At 43.3% G+C, this 20212-nt stretch overlaps 1 protein-coding gene across 8 annotated transcripts in view; it reads right to left on the reverse strand.

Annotated features, from left to right (window-relative positions):
• MTMR3 (myotubularin related protein 3) overlaps nt 1-9001 on the reverse strand; it is a 145579-nt gene extending 136578 nt beyond the window's left edge. For 7 of the 8 annotated variants that reach the window (XM_068563281.1, XM_068563282.1, XM_068563280.1 and 4 more), the window contains exon 1: nt 8808-9001. The gene's annotated coding sequence lies outside the window, so the exon portion shown is untranslated. Of the gene's footprint in view, nt 1-8444; nt 8538-8807 lie in introns of those variants that run through there. The other variant, XM_068563275.1, reaches the window with a different exon arrangement.
• Between the last annotated feature and the right edge of the window lie 11211 nt (nt 9002-20212).

The raw sequence follows: 20212 nt of genomic DNA on the forward strand, positions 1-20212 counted from the left end.
GTAAATAGAGCTGCAATGAACACTGTGGTACATGACTCTTTTTGAATTATGGTCTTCTCAGGGTATATGCCCAGTAGTGGGATTGCTGGGTTGTATGGTAGTTCTGTTTTTAGTTTTTTAAGGAACCTCCTACTGTTCTCCATCCACTTGATATTTTTAAACACACACACACAAACACACACACACACACACAACATACACAGCTACAGTTCTTGCTCCACATGGCAAGTCCACATGGCATGTCAGCAAGCAAACTGGGAATTCAGGCCAAGTCCTGTGTTTACAGTTCATAGAATCTGATTTTTCTTTTTAAGGTTTCATAATTCTCAAACAGCTCATTAGGAAGAGAAAAATTAGATGGAGGTCTTGTGTTTAACTGAGACCAAAGCCCACACTATCTCAGTCATAGTGGAAATCACAATAAGAAAGTTCAAATCAGCTTGCCTGCCCCATTTTCCCATACCACTTCCTACAGCTGCCACTCTGCTTAGGAACTGGAGTCAGTTAAGGAACCACTTTCTTCCTCTATTTTTTTTTTTTTTTTGGGCACACCCCACAGCATGCAGAACTTCCCCAACCAGGGAGCGAACCCGCACCCCCTGCAGTGGAAGTGCGGAATCTTAACCACTGGACCACCAGGGAAGACCGCAACCCACTTTCTCAATGGTGACTATGACTTAAACCTTCATAAGCCAGCCAATGAAAACTAGGACAGGGACTTCCCTGGTAGTGCAGTGGTTAAGAATCCACCTACCAATGCAGGGGACACAGGTTCGATCCCTGGTCTGGGAAGATCCCACATGCCACAGAGCAACTATGCCTGTGCACAACAACTACTGAGCCTGAGTTCTAGAGCCCATGAGCCACAACTACTGAAGCCCGTGCACTCTAGCGACCGTGCTCCGCAACAAGAGAAGCCAGCACAATGAGAAGCCCACGCACTGCAATGAAGAGTAGCTCCCTCTCGCCACAACTAGAGAAAGCCTGCGCGCAGCAATGAAGACCCAACACAGCCAAAAAAAAGAAAACAAAGGATATTAAAATGTACTTTAAAATAGCAGCTTTTTCCTAATTATAAGAGTAATACATGTTCATTACAGAAAATTGGGAAACTACAGAAGAATATGAAGCAGAAAATGGTCACTATCCCAGTCAGAAATTAATCACTGTTAATATTTCCATTCTTGTCTTTACAGGGTCTCTCTTATGTATAAAAGTATATTAGTTCACTTACTAAACATGATTTTAAGTTCAGCAGATCAAAGAGGAAATAAAATACTAGCTTCTTCAGAAGACTAACTTTTTTTTTCAGTGTTTTCAGAGTAAACCAAAGCCACGTGTACAGGGAACTGGAGAGAATAAGACAAGTGAGAGAAATCATACTTGCTCCTTTTCATTCACCCTAGGGCAAACTATGAAGTCCATGTTTCAAGAACCACTATATACCCAAAGACTAACTAATGAGTATGTTTCCTTTTTAAATAGCAAACTACTATATAAATAAATATACACAAACATATATACACACACACAGTCTTGCCAGTAGGAGGGACAGACACGGTGAAAAGAATTACATCAAGACTAATTTTTTGGGCTTCCCTGGTGGTGCAGTGGTTAAGAATCTTCCTGCCAATGCAGAGGACACGGGTTCGAGCCCTGGCCTGGGAAGATCCCACATGCCACAGAGCAACTAAGCCCATGCGCCACAACTACTTAGTTTGTGCTCTAGAGCCCGCGAGCCACAACTACTGAAGCCCGTGCGCCTAGAGCCAGTGCTCTGCAACAAGAGAAGCCACCGCAATGAGAAGCCCGCGCACCGCAAGGAAGAGTAGCCCCTGCTCGCCGCAACTAGAGAAAGCCTGCGTGCAGCAACGCAACCAAAAATAAATAAAATAAAAAATAAAATTAAAAAAAGACTAATTTTTTTGTCACCATGAATCTATCCTTAAGAGAAAGTAAGAGGATATCTGAAAGGCTGATGTAAAATTAATGACCTCTCCCACAAAAACGTTTTCTGTGCACATCAGATGAACGAAAAATCTAACTACAGAAAATGACGTATTGGTTTTACAATGCTATAACTTATTTACACATGTAAATATATATGTACGAGTTCAAACAGTTAGTCCATAAATATTGATAGCTTACTTTGTACCAGGCAGTATATTAAGTGCTGAGGAGTGAAGGAGAATAGCCATCAGTACCTACTTCTGCAGGGATTACAGTCTACCTCTTTAAATATGATGTCAAACACTAGGCATGTGGCCTCAAAGGAGTCACAACATCCCTGATTAAACGATGCTTTCAAATTCTTATGAGGATCTAAGAAAATGTATGTGACAGCACCTTATAAATCATGCCACCTAAGGTAAAAAGGGATACCTGGCCCTTTTCCTAAAATACTGTATATAGCAATCCCCTTCAATATAAATTATCTTTTAACTGGCAAAAAAAAATTTCTTTTAACTAGCAAAAAATAATCACCCAGTTTGCTCTTTTCACAATCTCTAAGATTTCAATATTGTCTTTCTCTGATATCGACCCATGTAAAATAACTGAAATTAAATTCCCCATGATGGGAAGTAAGAGGGAGACTCATTTTTGTAGTGAAAAAAACACCATTTCCTGATTTCATAACTTACAGGGGGGAGGAAAGGGGCAAATCAAAAGTAACTTATTCAAACCTAAGGAAAAAAGTTACCTTTTAATCTAAGATTCATCAGGGAAAGTTTCAGCCCAAGAAAGCATTTTTTAAAAGTTATTGACTCAGGCTCTTCCAAATGGAGTTAGAGCGAAAGGTTAATTGTGGTATTTTGCAAGCAAAGGAAAGTTAAGTACGGAGCAATTTTTTCAGTCTCCAAGACCTAAGCTCTTAGAAAACAAAAATGTTACAACCAAACTGCTTTCCATAAAGCACAGACTTTTAAAAATATACTCTACACAATATCAGTTCTTCATATCTAAGAGAAATAAACTAATTATTTAGACTGTTTCCTATCCTATGATTTGCCCTTTTCAAATTCAGCCACGTCAACAATGACAAAAGGTATCAAACTGATGCTTTATGAGCAAGGTTTATGTTTGCGCTTATTGCAGATGTGACTCTGAACAGCATGGGACACTTTAAAGACTATCATAATCCAACTATGCTGGACCATCTGCACAATTAATGGAAAGGCCCAAAAACAGTCAACCATAAAAGCCCAACATTAAATCTTAAGCGTCGAAAGCAGTTATGTCCAAAGTAGAGTACAGTGCACTTCAAGGAATACCCAAGATGCTCCACTGTGGTAAAGAAGAAAAACATTTGAACTTTATTTTTAATTCTCATCCTTGTTAATATTTTTGTTTATATTTTATAAGGTATTTTTAATTCTCATCCTTGTTAATTTTTTGTTTATATTTTATAAAGTACACAATAACCAATTACTATACATATTATTTGTAAATTAAATACTTAAGGACTGAACATTAATGCTCAAAATTTTTTACTGTTGGGATGAGCAATCACAAAGTTTAGAGACCACTGGTCTAAAGTAGTCCCTATCACTGCACTTTCATTTTTACCTGCCCCTTCCACAGTTAAGCGGTAGAGGCTAAGATCTGATGCTGAAAAAAGAACAAAGGAAAACTATTCCCAAACTATTTTAAACTCCCACCAACAAGCTAAAAGGTAGTAAATCACTAGCAAGAATATATGGAATTGCACAGGGAGCTCAGCTCAGTGCTGTGTCAACCTAGATGGGTGGGATGGGGGGCTGGAAGGGAGGTCCAAGTGAAAGGGGATATATGCATACATATAGCTGATTCACTTTATTGTACAGCAGAAACTAACACAATATTGTAAAGCAATTTTACCCCAATTAAAAAAAAAAGAAAAAGAAAAAAGAATACATGGAATTGGACACTGATATTCTGTTGCTGAGACTTTAAAATAGCATCCTATGTAGAGGGCGCCCTGAGTATATTCAAATTTAAAAAGCAGAACCCAGGGCTTCCCTGGTGGCTCAATGGTTAAGAATCCGCCTGCCAATGCAGGAGACACGGGTTCAAGCCCTGGTCCGGGAAGATCCCACATGCCGCAGAGCAACTAAGCCCGTGCGCCACAACTACTGAGCCTGCGCTCTACAGCCTGTAGGCCACAACTACTGAGCCCGCGTGCCACAACTACTGAAGCCTGTGCGCCTAGAGCCTGTGCTCCACAACGAGAAGCCACTGCAGTGAGAAGCCCGTGCACCGCAATGAAGAGTAGCCCCCGCTCGCCCCAACTAGAGGAAGCCCGGGTGCAGCAACGAAGACCCAACGCAGCCAAAAATAAATAAATTAAAAAAAAAAAAACCCTTTGCCAGGTAAGCCCACTTTTAGGAATTTAGCCTAAGAAAACAATAGCACATGTATTTTAAAAGTCCAAACAAGGGAATTCCCTGGCAGTACAGTGGTTAGGGCTCCATGCTTCCACTGCAGGGAGCACAGGTTTGATTCCTGGTCGGGGAAGCAAAATCCCGCAAGACACGCGGTGCAGCAAAAAAAAAAAGGAAAGAAAAAATACATTTTATGTTGCAACTCAATACACACATATAAACGTATAAAACAACAAAAGTTTCCCAAATCAATAATTATTTTTACCATTTTTGATGTGCTGATATTTTCTATTTTTTAGAAATCACATTGATTTCATTACCCTATGACGTTGCCAGCTGCCATTTAGAAAACACAGCCCTAAAACTTTACATGGAATGTACTAAACTCCTTGACCCTTCCACTTTCCACCACCGTTCTAACATAACAAAATGTCTACTCCAAGTGCAAACCTGGGCACAAATGTAAGACCCCCAGATCCCTCTGAAGTTTGTCGAAACACTGTGACCATTCCTATTGGCAGACTGGTAACAAGTGCTTGCTAAAAGGTTTCTCCAGGCAGAGTACAGACATTTTGTTGTTGCTTTACCAGTGATATTAGTAAATTCTGCACTTGACAGCAGATACCAGATTTTACCACTGCTCCACAAGCCAACTCTTCCAGGAAAATAGGATTCTAACACAACAGGACTCCATTATCATCCCCTTACATTTTTAGATTGCTTTTCATATACACCACTCCATTTGATCCTCACTGACAGGCTGATATAAATAGAGAAGTTGCTCTTCTTCCTTTTACTAATGAGGGAACTGAAGCTCAGAAGGGTTATGTGGTTTGCCAGAAACAATACAGCTAATGAGAAGCACACCCAGGCTTGAACCCAGGACTTACTGGTCATCCAATGCCATGTTACAATAGTTTTCACTTTGAACGTCTGATACAAATATGAATTTAAAAGGTATGTTAAGGTTCTAGGCACAAAAGTGAAGATAAAAGCACAAAATTAAAATTAAAAATAACAATGAATATTAACAATTTTGGTAGCCTCTAAAATTACTGGGACTCCTAGTTCAACTGGATATGTATTTAATCTCATGCTTTGTCTTAAGTTTCACTGATTATAAAATTACATATAAATTCACCACAGAAAATTACAAAATTGGGTGGTCTGTAAGAAACAACTGACCACATAAATTACACAAACTTCCCCCGAACCATTCTTAATCTTGTGGCTTCACACTAAATTATGAAGTTCCCTATGTGAAATCCATTTTGATTTCAACACTAAGTTAATTACAACAGCATAAGCATGTTGTTTCTGCATAATACTTGCAACATGCGTTCAATTTCCAGAGCACTTTTGGACGATGTCTAAAATCCATAAGTCAAAAGCAGAATTCAAAACAGAATGTTCTTTTTTCAGTTGTTTTTTTTTTTTTAATTAAAAGGTTCATCTACCTATATGAGATTAATACAAAGTAACAATTAGAAATTATTAAAGATTTCCAAATTCAGGCTGGAGAAACTACTTGAGGTCAACAAGTACAGGCCTTTAATTGTAGATTGATAAGAAAACTGAGGTCCAGAGAAGTGACATTCCTAACAACAGTCACAGAGTCAAATTAATGACACAATCTCTGCCAATCTACAGCTTCCCATTATTCTAAATATCTCTGCATCTAACAAAATGTGCTTAAAAAAAAAAACACTAATACCTAAAAAAATTAAGAAACACATACACACACACACACACACAAAAATTAAGGCACATTAAGACCCAAAAACTAGAGGACAGGATAGTGTGCAATGGCAGTCTTCAGAAAACAGAATCTCTTGATGGGATCTCAAAGTTCCAAACCACAAGGACTAAAAAACTGACTCTTTAATCCAATGCAAATGATCAAGTAACTTTTAATAACAAACGTTGTTATTAACCACCAAAACTGTTCTTTTTTCCATCTCAATACTATTCATTTACTCGACAAATATCTGAGAGCACAGCATACGCTGGGAACTATGCTACCTACTGTAGACACCAAGGAACAAAACAAACATGGCCTCTGGCTCTTGTAGTGGACAACTAGGTGTACTTCTCTTAACAATACTACACTATGATTTAACAGGATATTTAGCAAACTCCTTCACTGCTCTATACAACTGTAACATTTTCTTCCAACTCTTCCACACTTATAACAAACCTCACCACACCCCCTCTGCAATATGACTACTTCCTTTGGTAACTCAGCACTCCACTTTACCACAGAAGGTGTTAACCAAAACTGCAACAGATTTTAAAACTGACTTTACCAGTCCTCAGGGCCTCAGGCATATTTCAAGAACTTTTCACAATCCACAGTAAACCTTCCTGGTTCACAACCCTTGTCTCAAATGACTGCTAATTCACCTGCCCTACCCACACGTTACTAGAAACTGAATCAGATGGTGTAGGAGCAATCATGATGCTGGGAAGCACCTTCAGTGGAGCTCTTTGTGGGCCAGAAGCAGACTTACTGCCTCTCCCTCTCTGCTTCTTTCCTCTGGATTCCTCATTGTATCTCTGGATATACCTCCAGTCAAGCAGCCTCTAATTTTATCAAGTGTGTTCCTCAGAACCTGCACAAATAATTTTTGGCAACAAATCTGTTTCCCCTACATAAATCCATTATATTTTAAGAGATGCTCAATTTTCAGTTTTGTCTCTCAGGCTTCCCCCTCCTCCATACCTCCGAAATTGTCTAAACAATTAAAAACACTCTCAGGAGTCGTAATTAGTGGAAATCTTTTGGAATACCAAAAGTGATCTAAAGCAGAAGTTCACAAACCTGGCTGACCAGAATCATTCAGGGAGTTTTGTAAGGATGGATTCCTAGGCCCCACCCTCAGAGATTTTAATTCACCAGGTCCCGCGTGATGCCCAGGAATCAGCATTTCAGGCAGTCCATATTATTTCCGACAACTGGTATTTAATTAGGTAAGGACTGAACTAAAAAAACCTGGCCTACAAGCTGGGAAAACCTCGGTTCTCCTATGGCTTGCCATTAACTAACTACAAGTGGGGCTGCACCAGTGTGCTGGTCACTCGAACAGCTCAGGGCCACCTGAAAATGAGGAAAGTAATTAGAGCTGAAAGAAGCCTTTATAGGGAGCCAATCTAAAATTCTAGAACCCTCCAAACTTAGTTAAATGTCACATACTGTACTGGGTTTACTCAAAACAGTGTCATTGTCTAAGCTCTTCTACCCACCCAAGTCACAGGCCTTGGAAAAGAAGACTTTCTGCTTGCCACCAACACACCTTACCTTAGTTGGTCTCTGAGCGAAAAACAACACGCGTCTTGTCTCTTGCCCTACTGAAACAGCCTTGGATCTGAAAGGGGAAGGTCCCCAACACCTCTTCATGTACAAGTCACGACTACTTTACATTAAAAAAAAATCATCTCATCTAATTCAACCCAGGCCTCGATGGCACTGTTGTCGACATTATGAGAAACGAAGGTGAAGCTCAACTGGAAGAGCATGCCAACTTTTTTTCCCTCGTCGTGAAAAAATAGATACTGTCAGATAACAAAGTGTATGTCAAGATACTAAAACGGTTAAGAATTTAGGCCTCAGTCTGGAGACGACACCTGACCATCATTACCCAACAGTAGCTAATGTGCAAAACTCACAGGTGAGACTATCAGACCCCCGAGGAATTTATTAAAACGGCCATAAAAGTTACCCCACTATTTTGAAGGAAGTTTTCCAGCCCAAAGTACAACCAACAATATCATCTTAGGGGTCCTAAGCAGCAGGATTCAATACATTTAGTGGCACGATTTTCATCTGAGAAATTACTCTGCAATCTTTCGTGGAGCTGTTTGACCAGTGTTGCTGAGCTCTCTCAACCGCCTCCGAACCATCCTTCCCAGCCAAGCACTACCAGGTCAGGGTGATGCCCTGCTGCACAGTAAGGCGGCCACTCCTCCTTCCCACAAGTCCCGGGCCCGCTCCGCTCGCCCCGGGGGCGCCGTGGCCCCCGACCTCCGGCCTCTCGCCATGGAGGACTCCCACAGACCCGGTCGGGGCGAGGGGCGCACACTCACCTCCCGGGGGTCCGCGGACATTTCCCCGGACGCTGCGAGGTAGCGCCTCACACCCCTAGCCCCGTGGGCCCTTCCCCACCAAGTTCGGGAAGGCCGCCCGGGATGGACCCCGCCTCCTCCGCGCCGAGGGTCCGGGCCGCGCCGGGCCGCTGAGCTCCCGCTCCCCGCGCCTCCCTCTGGCGGCCGCGGCCGCCGCCCGGGTCACCCTCCCCGGGCCACGCACGCCGTCCCCAGCCCCCCGCGGGCCGCCGCCGCCTCCTCAGAGGGTGACAGCCGCCGCGCCCGGGCCGAGGCCCGCCCCTCCTCCAGCTCCTCCTCACCCCCAGAGGAGACGGGGCGGGGGCGGGGGGGGGCCTTCCTTACCGGGCGGCAGGACATGGCGAGGCCCGTCACGGCACGGCCTCCTCCGCCACCCCACAAGGCTCCCAGCCAGGGCCGGCGGGGGGCAGGGCCTGGGCCGCTGGAGCGTCTCGACCGGCTGCTCCTCCGCCACCGCCGCTGCCGCCGCCTTCTCACAACCACAACAACATGGCGGCGGCGGCCACACAGAGCACGCTCCCGAGACACAGCCGGGCCGCGAGCCGGGGCGCGCGCACGCTCGGGCTCTCAGCCCGCGGTCAGGGGAAAAGAGGGCGGGCCGTCGCGGGGGAGGGGGCGTGGTCTGGGCCGATTACCACGCCCCCGGGGTGAGCGGGGTTGCTGATGAGCCGAGCGCCCGGGGCCAGCGAGGGGCTGGCTGGGAAGCGCAGCTGGAGAAGGAGAGAGAAACGGGTGGGTAATGGGCGCAGAAGAAAACCAAAGGTGGTCCCACAGACTTTTGGGAGGCATCTTTTCCTAGCTCTATAGCCCTGGGCAAGACAACGCTAGAACAATAGTTGTATCTTTCACCTGTAATTGTGCTGAGGATAAAACTAATTTAATGTAATGCAAGTAAGTATAGTGTGCTCAAGGTTCTACTCAATACAATTTCAGACTGCTTGCACCAAAGCACAGCTGGAAGGAGTGAGTTTTCAAACAAGCAAAAAAAAAACTTGTAACCCACACACAATAGCCTGTAGAAGAATTCTACACACCAGGACTGAATTAACCTCAGGCCCTAACAGATTCATCTCCTCAGAGTTACGTTTTAACGTTATACCTTTGACTTTTCTGGAAAATGGCTGCGAGAACCAGTCAAATGAAATCTATCCTTGCATTTGTTGTATTATTTTTTCCACTGCACTCTGTGCAATTATTTACCTGTTTTTCATGTTTGTTGTCTTTTTATCCCATTCTGAAGTAAAAGCTACTTGAAGATAAAGATCTTCTTTGTTTGGTTCATCACTTTACCCCCAGCACCTAGAACTGCTCATGACAAGCAGTGGGAAATTTCTTGATTAACTGATAGCTAATATTTATACAGCTCATCTAATTGAATCTTCACAGCTTGAATAAGTAGATACTGTTATTATCACCATTTTACAGATGAAGAAACTGCAGCCCAGGATAAGCTGCACTAAAAGTTTTTTAAAAATCAAACCCAGGGGCTTCCCTGGTGGCGCAGTTGTTAAGAATCCACCTGCCAATGCAGGGGACATGGGTTGGATCCCTGGTCCAGGAAGATCCCACATGCCTCAGAGCAACTAAGCCCGTGCACCACAACTACTGAAGCCCACGCCCTAGAGCCTGTGCTCCGCAACAAGAGAAGCCACCGCAATGAGAAGCCCGTGCACTGCAACGAAGAGTAGCCCCCCCGCTCGCTGCAACCAGAGAAAAGCCCGCATGCAGCAACAATGACCCAACACATCCAAAAAATAAAATAATAAAATAAATAAATTTATTAAAATATATATATATATGTCAAACCCAAACCCAACTGACAACAAAAGCTATGCTCTCACCCACCAGGCTGTACTGCCAACTCTATGGGATCGTTGCCTGAAATAAAATCCCAAGTAAGAAACTACATTAGAGTTCAAAGTTAGGAAAGGCTTTGCTCTACTCTGTCAGCTGAAAAAAAATTGCACAACCTAAAAGTTGAGAGTATGTTTTATTCTCAGCCTCTCTGATACCTCTGGGGCCTGTTCCAAAGAGGTTAGGGAGGAGCCAGAATATATAGGAATTTTTGCACCAAAAACCAGGTAGTTAGAACATCAAAAGATTACCGTTAATTAAAGAAAAAACAGACATCTCAAGTTAATGAATTTAGCACTTTACTATGCATGGGAAGGTGCAGGAGTTTGGACTCATTGAAATCATTCCTTTGATATGCACCTTAACGACCTGGGGCCAGTATCCTGTTTTCTCCACCCTGAATCCTCTGCAGCACCGTAAAGAAGGTGACTGCAGTGGCTGATGGCTTGATGGCTGCAACATCCTTTGTTTACTGATATGGCAGGCAATATTCTCTGCCTACTGCAGTGGCTGATGGCTTGATGGCCGCAACATCCTTTGTTTACTGATATAGCAGGCAATATTCTCTGCCTATGTTGCTCACAGATACAGGTGCACTTCCTTTCTGACAATTAGTGTTAGGCAGCTGATTGTGTATCTTCTCACCTTGGCTTCCAGAAAGCCCAGGGCTAAATCTGAAGCTCCGTGGTGGCCTGCTGTTGGCCCTTCAAATCCACATATTAACGGTGACTTTCCCTCCCACCTCAACTCTGCACCTTTATTTATATTTTGCTATCCAGCTTTCCTTTTACTGTTATGTGATTATAGCCTTTAAAGTATGAGAGAGTAAATAGTAAGTACAAAAGAACAGATGAACAGGTTTTCCCACCTGTTTCTCCTATTGCCCAGTAAAATAAGGTTCCCATCAAGTTCAGTCCCCTCGGGGCACACGTTTTTCTACCTAGGCCTCTGCTCAGGCAATGGGTGAAGGATCGGGTTCCATAGTTGGTGGTCTCTGATTGGATGGAAGCTAGTACCTGAGTCCAGGACAGCCCAGCCATAGATTGGCTAGCTCCCAATGAGTTGGCTCGAGGAAGATATTCAGCCAATATGCTGTTAACATCCACTCAGCCAATCCCACAACTCCCCAGGAGTCCGACGGGAGAAGGCAGACTTTTGGCATATCACTTTGACCTCTTTTTAGACAGAGTATCACCGTATTTGCCTTTTAACTTGGGCTAAGGAATCCTCAACTAGCATGTAGGACGTAGGAGGAATTTCTCTGTGCACATAAGATCACTATTTGCGTGTCCTCATTTGCTTAGATGGGTAGTAATGTTAACAAAAGTGAAATATTGATACTGTATAATAAACCATGGCTACTTTTGGAAGAGCCGCATAACCCAATGAACCAATATTTTCTAAATGACCAATTCATGATGTTACCAAATCATGCATGAATAAAAGATCTATTCAAAGTGCAAGATAAACCAATGGAGTTTAGTGTAACTGAGTACAAAAGATTCATTCAAATGAATTTATGCAACTAAACTTTAAGAAACTACCTCTTCTCAAGTTTTAGTGTAGTATCAAAAAAAGAATATCCACAACCATCTGAATTGTATGAGGCTGGATTGTCTTCATGTATTTCAACGAAAAAAACTGACAGATTGAATGCAGAAGCAGATAGGAGAATGCAGAATTCCTGTATTAAGTCAAACTTTAATAAGACCTGAAAATGTGTAAAACAATGCCATTGGTTTTTTCTTTCTTTTTTTTATAAATTTATTTATTTATTTTTGGCTGCGCTGGGTCTGCTGCTGCGCGCGGGCTTTCTCTAGTTGCCGTGAGTGGGGTCTACTCTGTTGCAGTGCATGGGCTTCTCATTGTGGTGGCATCTCTTGTTGTGGAGCACAGGCTCTAGGCACTCAGGCATCAGTAGTTGTGGCGCATGGGCTTAGTTGCTCCGTGGCATGTGGGATCTTCCCAGACCAGGGCTCGAACCAACCCGTGTCTCCTGCATTGGCAGGTGGATTCTTTTTTTTTTTTTTAACATCTTTATTGGAGTATAATTGCTTTACATTGTTGTGTTAGTTGCTGCTGTATAACAAAGTGAATCAGCTCTGTGTATACATATATCCCCATATCCCCTCGCTCTTGTGTCTCCCTCCCACCCTGCATATCCCACCCCTCTAGGTGGTCACAAAGCACCCAGCTGATCTCCCTGTGCTATGTGGCTGCTTCCCACTAGCTATCTATTTTACATTTGGTAGTGTATATATGTCAGTGCCACTCTCTCACTTCGTCTCAGCTTACCCTTCCCCCTCCCCGTGTCCTCAAGTCCATTCTCTATGTCTGCGTCTTTATTCCTGTCCTGGCAGGCGGATTCTTAACCACTGCACCACCAGGGAAGTCTCCAGTGCCATTCTTCTCATTAAATTTTTTGTTCTGGAAAATAGAGTAGTTTTTCACAAAAATATGTTATTTATATTACCATGTCATGGATTTACAATATTATTTTTATACCATGTTATCTTTTAATAAATTATAAGTAATTTAATATCTTGTCAGTTTTAATTCTTAACAAGGTAAATATCAATTGACATACCCTACATAACAAAAGCTCTTCAGGGTCCTCAATAATTTTATTTATTTTATTTTATTTTATTTTATTGGCCTTGCAGCATGGCTTGCAGGGATCCTAGTTCCCCGACCAGGGATTGAACCCGCACCCCCTGCAGTGGAACCTCGGAGTCCTAACCACTGGACCACCAGGGAAGTCCCTTTCTTTATTATTATTTATCAATAATTTTAAAGAAACCAACAAGTTTGAGAACCACTGCCATATTCATTGGAGTTACTCAACCTCAAAGACATTTTTAGTCAGCACATGGATTTTTTAAGTTAAATAGTTATGTTTAATATATATTTGGAAAAATATAACCGATCAAACTCAGTATCACAGATATCTTTGCTTAGGATGAGACTACATTTATTTATGTAAAGTGAGGAATTGATTTAAAGAAAAATGTGATGTAAATATTAGTACAAAGCTGATTATGTCAAAAACTCATGAGGATAGTACTCAAATGACAGGTCTTTGGGAAACACTGGAATAGTGATGGAGTTTTTTAATCGGGCAGACCTTCCACCAAACCTTGCTATGTGGGTGACTTCATATGGAAAATGAATTATTGTGGTGATTAAATAAGTTAGCCGGTGTACAGATGTGCTTCCTGTCCTCCTCCCAGGGAGAGGCACCCAGCAGTCCAGTGTCGGGGAAGACCTGCTGCAATAGGAGGTAGGAGGCCTGGATTCCTGACCCAGCTGAACCACTGACCCACTACCTGAACTGACCCCACCTTCCAGGCCTCAGTTTTCTCATCCAGAAAATCACAGAGCAGGATGTCATCCTCTCTCTGGAGCCTGCCAGTCCTACCAACCATGCTCTGATTAAAGGATTCAGCTTCACCTTGTTTGACTATTGCATCAGAGAATCACAGAATTGCAGCTGGAAAGGACTCAAGAGCTCCAAATATGTCTCCCTGCCAAGACCTCCCCACTCCCCCCCCGCACTGATTTCATAAATGAGGGAACTGAGGCCCAGAGAGGTTAAGAAGCTGGGGGCAAGGGGTTCAACAGGTACCACCCCAGGGTCCAGTGGGGAAATGAGAGTGCTTCCTCTACACTCTGATAAATGATTTAGATGTTTGGTGGTTTAGACACCACTCATGCTTTAATAAATACTGCACAGTTCTGCTGGGGATATGAATCCCACTTCAGCTTAAGAAAATCAGTGCTGTTTTTTGGGAACACTGTGTCAACCAGATTGATGGATCGCTTCATGTTGCTAACTAAATCCACCTTGAAAGACCAGTCACCCCCTCTAAATTCCCCCAGGGAAGGCAGAGGAGATGAAATTGGCAAGCAGAGGATAGAAAAGGATGGCGGGGAGCGAGAACCATAGGAGAGGAGAGGTACATTCCCTCTTTCTCCTTTCCGTCCCCCTTCCCCCTCTCTCTACCATCTCTGATGTAAGACGACACACCCCTCTCAGTTCCCAGCTTGCTCTACCCAAAGCTTCCCTGCAGCCTGGGCCAACTCGCAGCCACAAATAGAACCAGAATCCACTGAAAATAGCTCCTCCTCCCTTCTGCCCAGAGTTTCCAAGTGCTGCCAGGGATGCCCTGCCCCCACTAACCAGGTCCCAAGCAGGGAACTCAGGTCGAGGGACACCAAGACCAGGGTTAGGGACCATCTCAGGAACAGCAGTCCCAATAATAGCTGACTCTTATTAAGTGCTGGTTCCATGACAATACTGCTAGGAGCTTTAGTTCCCAGCAACCCAATGAGGAAGGGCCAGGCGATTGACCCCATCATGCAGGTGAGGCTCTGAGAGGTGAGGAACTTGCCCAGAGCCCTAGCCAGTGGGAGGGGGAAGTGGGGTCCACATGGTTAACCACTGTGCTGCCTACATTCCTCTCTGCATGCAACACGGCCGCATCAGCACCCTCCAGATCCCTGAGGCTGTGGGGAGCTCAAGCCATCCAGACCCTCCCTTGCCAGCTGGGGAAACTGAGACCCAGAGAGAGGAAAGTCTTGCCCAAAGGCACTCTGTAAACAAGTAAATCAAGCACCCAGGTCTTTCAGCTCAAAAGCCAATGGTTTTCGCAAAGGTTGAAGCAAACAGAGACTCCCTTGTTCCTTTTATGTAAAAGCCCCATCGGTCTTTTCTTTTTTCTTTTTTTTTTTCCTTAACATTTCAACTTCCTCCCATTTCCCACCAGAGCAGAGAGCCTGCCCCAAACACCCGACTGGCAGCCAGGCATCCTGAGATTACCTCTTCTTCCCCCTCTGCTCAGGGTGTTTAATGTTCTAGAGGAAGAGAGCAAACAGCAGGGCATAAATCATGAGCGACACAGGCTGGGTTTCTCCTTTGCTAAGTATGAAGCAGACAGGACCCAGCAAGGGAAGAGAATTAGCAGGGATTTGCTGGCTCATTTAAATTCAAGGTCCAAAAGACACACGTTTTTCCTTACCCCTGAGAGTTAGATAAATTTTCTTCTACCCTAAGATCCCATTTGTTATAAAATAATTCTCCGAAACAGTCTTAACCTCTAAGGTGATGACAAGAAAGACTAGAATAAGGCTGCAAAAGCTCTGCTGGGAAGGAATTAAGTTATTTAAGAAGTGGTCTAGGAGTATGAAAAAGAGTCTTATACCCGGTGTCAGAGGATCTCGGTTCCATTCCCAGACCTGCCACACCTCAACAGTTTCTCCAATGTGTCTGAGAACCAAGCTGCCTCAGTTTCTCCAATGTGTCTGAGAACCAAGGAGTCCAAAGAGTATACACACTCAGTCTTTTGGTTTGTTACCAATGTTTGTGGAGTACCCGCTTTGTCCAGCACAATGCCAAGCTCTGCAGATGCAACAGTGAGCAAGACAAAATCGGTCCCTGCCCTCCCAGGACTTATAGTCTAGTTGACAAGGCAAAGTCAACAGAAGGCAGATAAGTGCTCTGATGGAGAAGATACAGGATTTACAGCAGCAGTTATGTAGAGAACCCACCCACACTTATAGTGGTCCAGGTAACATTGATACAGAGACTGGAAAGAAAGCTGGAGTTAACAGGGCAAAAGTCAAGAGAAAGATGACTCTTGAGAGGGAACAGCATGTGCAAAGACCCAGAGGCAAAAGAGAGACTATTCACCAAACCAAGCAACTGGAGCAAGTATAGGTTTATTTGGGCATCTTTCTGTGTGGCAGGCTTACCATTTTAAGATTAAAATTGTGCCGAAATTCTATGATTTAATGCTGTGTTAATCACAGATGGCAGGCTAGATTCCATAATGGTTGCATTCTTTTAATATTACAAATTCCTTCATCAGCACCTCTAGGAAATAATCAACCCTGTTCCAACAAGTCTCTGGATGTTGACAAATCCTTTTATCAGATGTATGCCATCTGTCTCCCTGAGTCCTACATTCTTGACTTTTTAAGTTTGAGTCTTCTAGAACCTGACCCACTCCACCCTTCTTCATCAGGGCATACATGGCATAAAAGGACAGCTGATGTGATCTGGGGGCCTTGGTCTTTCAGGGAAATTACAGAATTATATCCAACCAGAGAGAAAAAATAATCCTGTACCCCTAGCCCAACAGCGTGAAAGATTGCCAACAAACACCTCTGTGGGAAATGTGGCTCTTAAGGCAGGAAACAGAGGATCAGACATGTAGCTGGAAATAAGTCTTTGCTTTCCACCAATGAGGCTGGAAGAGGCTGAGTGACTTGCTCATGGTCTTACAGCAAAGTGACCAGGCCAGCTGTCAAACCCAAGTGATTGGCCTATAACTTCCGAATTTCCCAAATGTTTCTGAGGAATGATATTACGTAGCTATCATCAAAATAAACAGAACAAACAAAATTTTCCCAACTGAATAAATCTGAGACATGCTGAGTTCAACAAAGGTAACCAGATTATTTTCTTTGCTGTAGGACTTCTCAGAACCTTGATATGCTGTTATACATAGTAACCTTTCAAGAAGAGGTTATGGACTTTTCAGTTTCCAGAACACGTTTGAGCTGAGGACATGTCTCTGGGCAACTCCCAGGATCTGGGCTCCTCAGAACCCACTTTGGGAAATACTGCACTAACTATCCCATGCTTTTGTAGCCTTTTATCCTTACATATAAAGGAAGTCCAATCTATATATTTTGGATGGATGAATGAATGGATAGCTTGACCATTTCCTTGTTGTGTGACCTCAGGTATATGACATCCTCCCCTTCTTTGAGCCTCAATTTTATCCTCTACCACAGGGGCCAGCAAACTTTATCTGTAAAGGGGCAGATAGTAAATATTTTAGGCTTTGCAAGCCACATACATCTCTGTGGCATATTCTGCCCTTTCTTTCTGTCTTTTACCAACACTTTAAAATGTAGAAACCATTCTTAAATCTCAGGCCATACAAAAAGAGGCTGGGGGGTGGTGGGGAGGAAGGGCAGGATTTGGGCCTGAGCCATAGTATAGAACCCCTGCTCAACAATGCTTAACACATGTTAAGTATGAGGACATCCACCAGGTATTCTGTATTTTGTTATTTGTTGGTCCTCCTAAGCCACCTTAGGAGGTGAAGACCAAGTTTCATCCCCTTTCTAGGGAAAAGCTGATGTCCAGAGAATGAAAATGATGAACCTCATTTGCAGTGTCAGTGACCAGATGTGGTTGAAATGGAGACCCTTGAATGCCAGTCCTAAGTTCTGATGCTCATGAGAACAGACGCCCAACCTATACTGTGGACCTGTAGCATCTCTGCAATTTCTGTAAGAGAAGGGTTTAAGAGCAGTAGCTTGGTTAAAGGGAGGGACTAAGAAGTCCCTAGCTTTGAGACATAAAAGCTGCCTTTGTAAAACACATTTACAAATCACACACACTTTTCACTTACAGTGGATGTTTACTTTGGTTGCTTGGGAGGGGGCTGAGAGAGAAAATGGGGTAAAACTCCCAAACTATCCCTCAGATCTGTCCTTGCCACAGCTACTGTGGACCAAGTTCGTTGTCGGCCATTTTCAGTTCCCCAGCTCATTGGTCCACAAACTAATCCTGTGAGGCAGGTAATATTATCACTGTTGAACCATGGAGAAGGTAAGGCTCCAGGAGGTTAGTTAACTCACTTACCAGCCCCATGTCTTTCAGGTGATAAATTATGGAATCATAGTTCCAGAGTCAGGGCCTGATTCTTTTCTTTTTTAAAAAAACTTTTTGGCCCACACCGCACAGCGTATGGAAATCTTATTTCCCCAACCAAGGATTGAACCTGCACCCTCAGCATTGGAAACTTGGAGTCTTAACCACTGGACCACCAGGGAAGTCCCAGAGCCTGTTTCAATACAACCTGCTGCTTTGGACCACTTCCCTGGGCCTATGTTGGAATGATCAGGATACTCACAGTCAATTTCTTACAGTTTCATACTTAATTACGTAGATCATTAGATTGCTTGATGAATACTTCACATGTTGGTCTTCATTCAGTCTTTGTATTGACTGATACCGCGTGGTAAATATTTGAGTCAAAATTGCTTTGGGTTCTTGGCTTAGAAATAGACCCACACAAATACGCCCAACTGATTTTTGACAAAGGTATAAAAGCAATTCAGTAGAAGAAAAATAGCCTTTTAAACATACGTTGCTGGAGCAATTGGACATCCTTAGGCAAAATAAATGAACATTGACCTAAACGACACACCATGTACAAAAATTAACTCAACATGGATCAAGGATTTATTTATTTATTTATTTATTTAAAAATTTATTTTATTTATTTTTGGCTGCATTGGGTCTTCCTTGCTGCGTGCGTGCTTTCTCCAGTTGCGGTGAGTGGGGGCTACTCTTCGTTGCGGTGCGTGGCCTTCTCATTGCGGTGGCTTCTCTTGTTGTGGAGCACAGGCTCTAGGCACGTGGGCTTCAGTAGTTAGGGCACGGGGACTCAGTAGTTGTGGCTTTTGGGCTCTAGAGCGCAGGTTCAGTAGTTGTGGCGCACGGGCTTCATTGCTCCGCGGCATGTGGGAACTTCCCGGACCAGGGCTTGAACCCTTGTCCCCTGCATTGGCAGGCAGATTCTTAACCACTGCACCACCAGGGAAGCCCAAGGATTTAAATGTAACATATAAGACCATAAAATTTTTAGAAAAGAAAAAAGGAGATCTAGGGTTAGGCAAAACATTTTTTAGACTTGAAATCAAAAGCATAACTCATGAAAGGAAGTTAATAAGTTGGACCACATCAAAACTAAAACCTTAGGCTCTGCAAAAGGCCCTACGAAGAATACGAAAAGACAAGCTACAGACTGGGAGAAAATATTTGTAAACTACATATCTGACAAAGAACTCTCAAAACTCAGCAGTAAAAATCAAATAACTCGATTAGAAAATGGGCTAAAGACATGAACAGACACTTCACTGGAGAGAGTAGACAGATGGCAAATAAGCACATGAAAAGATGTTCAACATCGTTAGTCATTAGGGAAATGCAAATTGAAACCATAGTAAGGTATAACAATAAACCTACCAGAATGGCTAAAATAAAAAATAATAATAACACCAAGGGCTGGTGAGGAAGCAGAGAAACTGGATCACTTATACATTGCAAGTGGGAGTGTAAAATGGTAGAGTCACTCTGGAAAAAAATACGGCAATTTCTTTTCCTTCTTTCTTTCTTTCTTTCTTTTTGGCTGCATTGGGTCTTCATTGCTGCGCATGGACTTTCTCTAGTTGTGGTGAGCGGGGGGCTACTCTTCGATGCGGTGCGCAGCTTCTCATTGCGGTGGCTTCTCTTATTACAGAGCACAGGCTCTAGGTGCGCAGCCTTCAGTAGTTGTGGCACGCGGGCTCAGTAGTTGTGGCTTGCGGGCTATAGAGCGCAGGCTCAGTAGTTGTGGCACGTAGGCTTAGTTGCTCTGCGGCATGTGGGATCTTCCCGGACCAGGGCTCAAACCCACGTCTCCTGCATTGGCAGGCAGATTCTTATCCACTGTGCCACCAGGGAAGTCCAGTACGGCAATTTCTTACAAAACTAAATATACACTTACAAATACCCAGCAGTTGTGTTCTTGGGCATTTATTCCAGAGAAATGAAAACTTATGTTCACACAAAAACCTGTACATGATTGTCCATAGCCGCTTTATTCATAATAGCCCCAAACTGGAATCAAACCAAATGTCTTTCAATGGCTGAATGTAAAACAAATTTTGGCACTTCCATACTATGCAATACTATTCAGTAATAAAAAGGAAGTAACTGCTGACACCCGCAACAACTTCATGGGATCTCAAGAGAATTATGCTGAACAAGAAAAGCAAACCTTAAAAGGCTACGTACAGGATGATTCTATGTGTAT

This window comes from Eschrichtius robustus, chromosome 14 (genome assembly GCF_028021215.1).
Source record: "Eschrichtius robustus isolate mEscRob2 chromosome 14, mEscRob2.pri, whole genome shotgun sequence".
Taxonomy (NCBI): Eukaryota; Metazoa; Chordata; class Mammalia; order Artiodactyla; family Eschrichtiidae; genus Eschrichtius; species Eschrichtius robustus.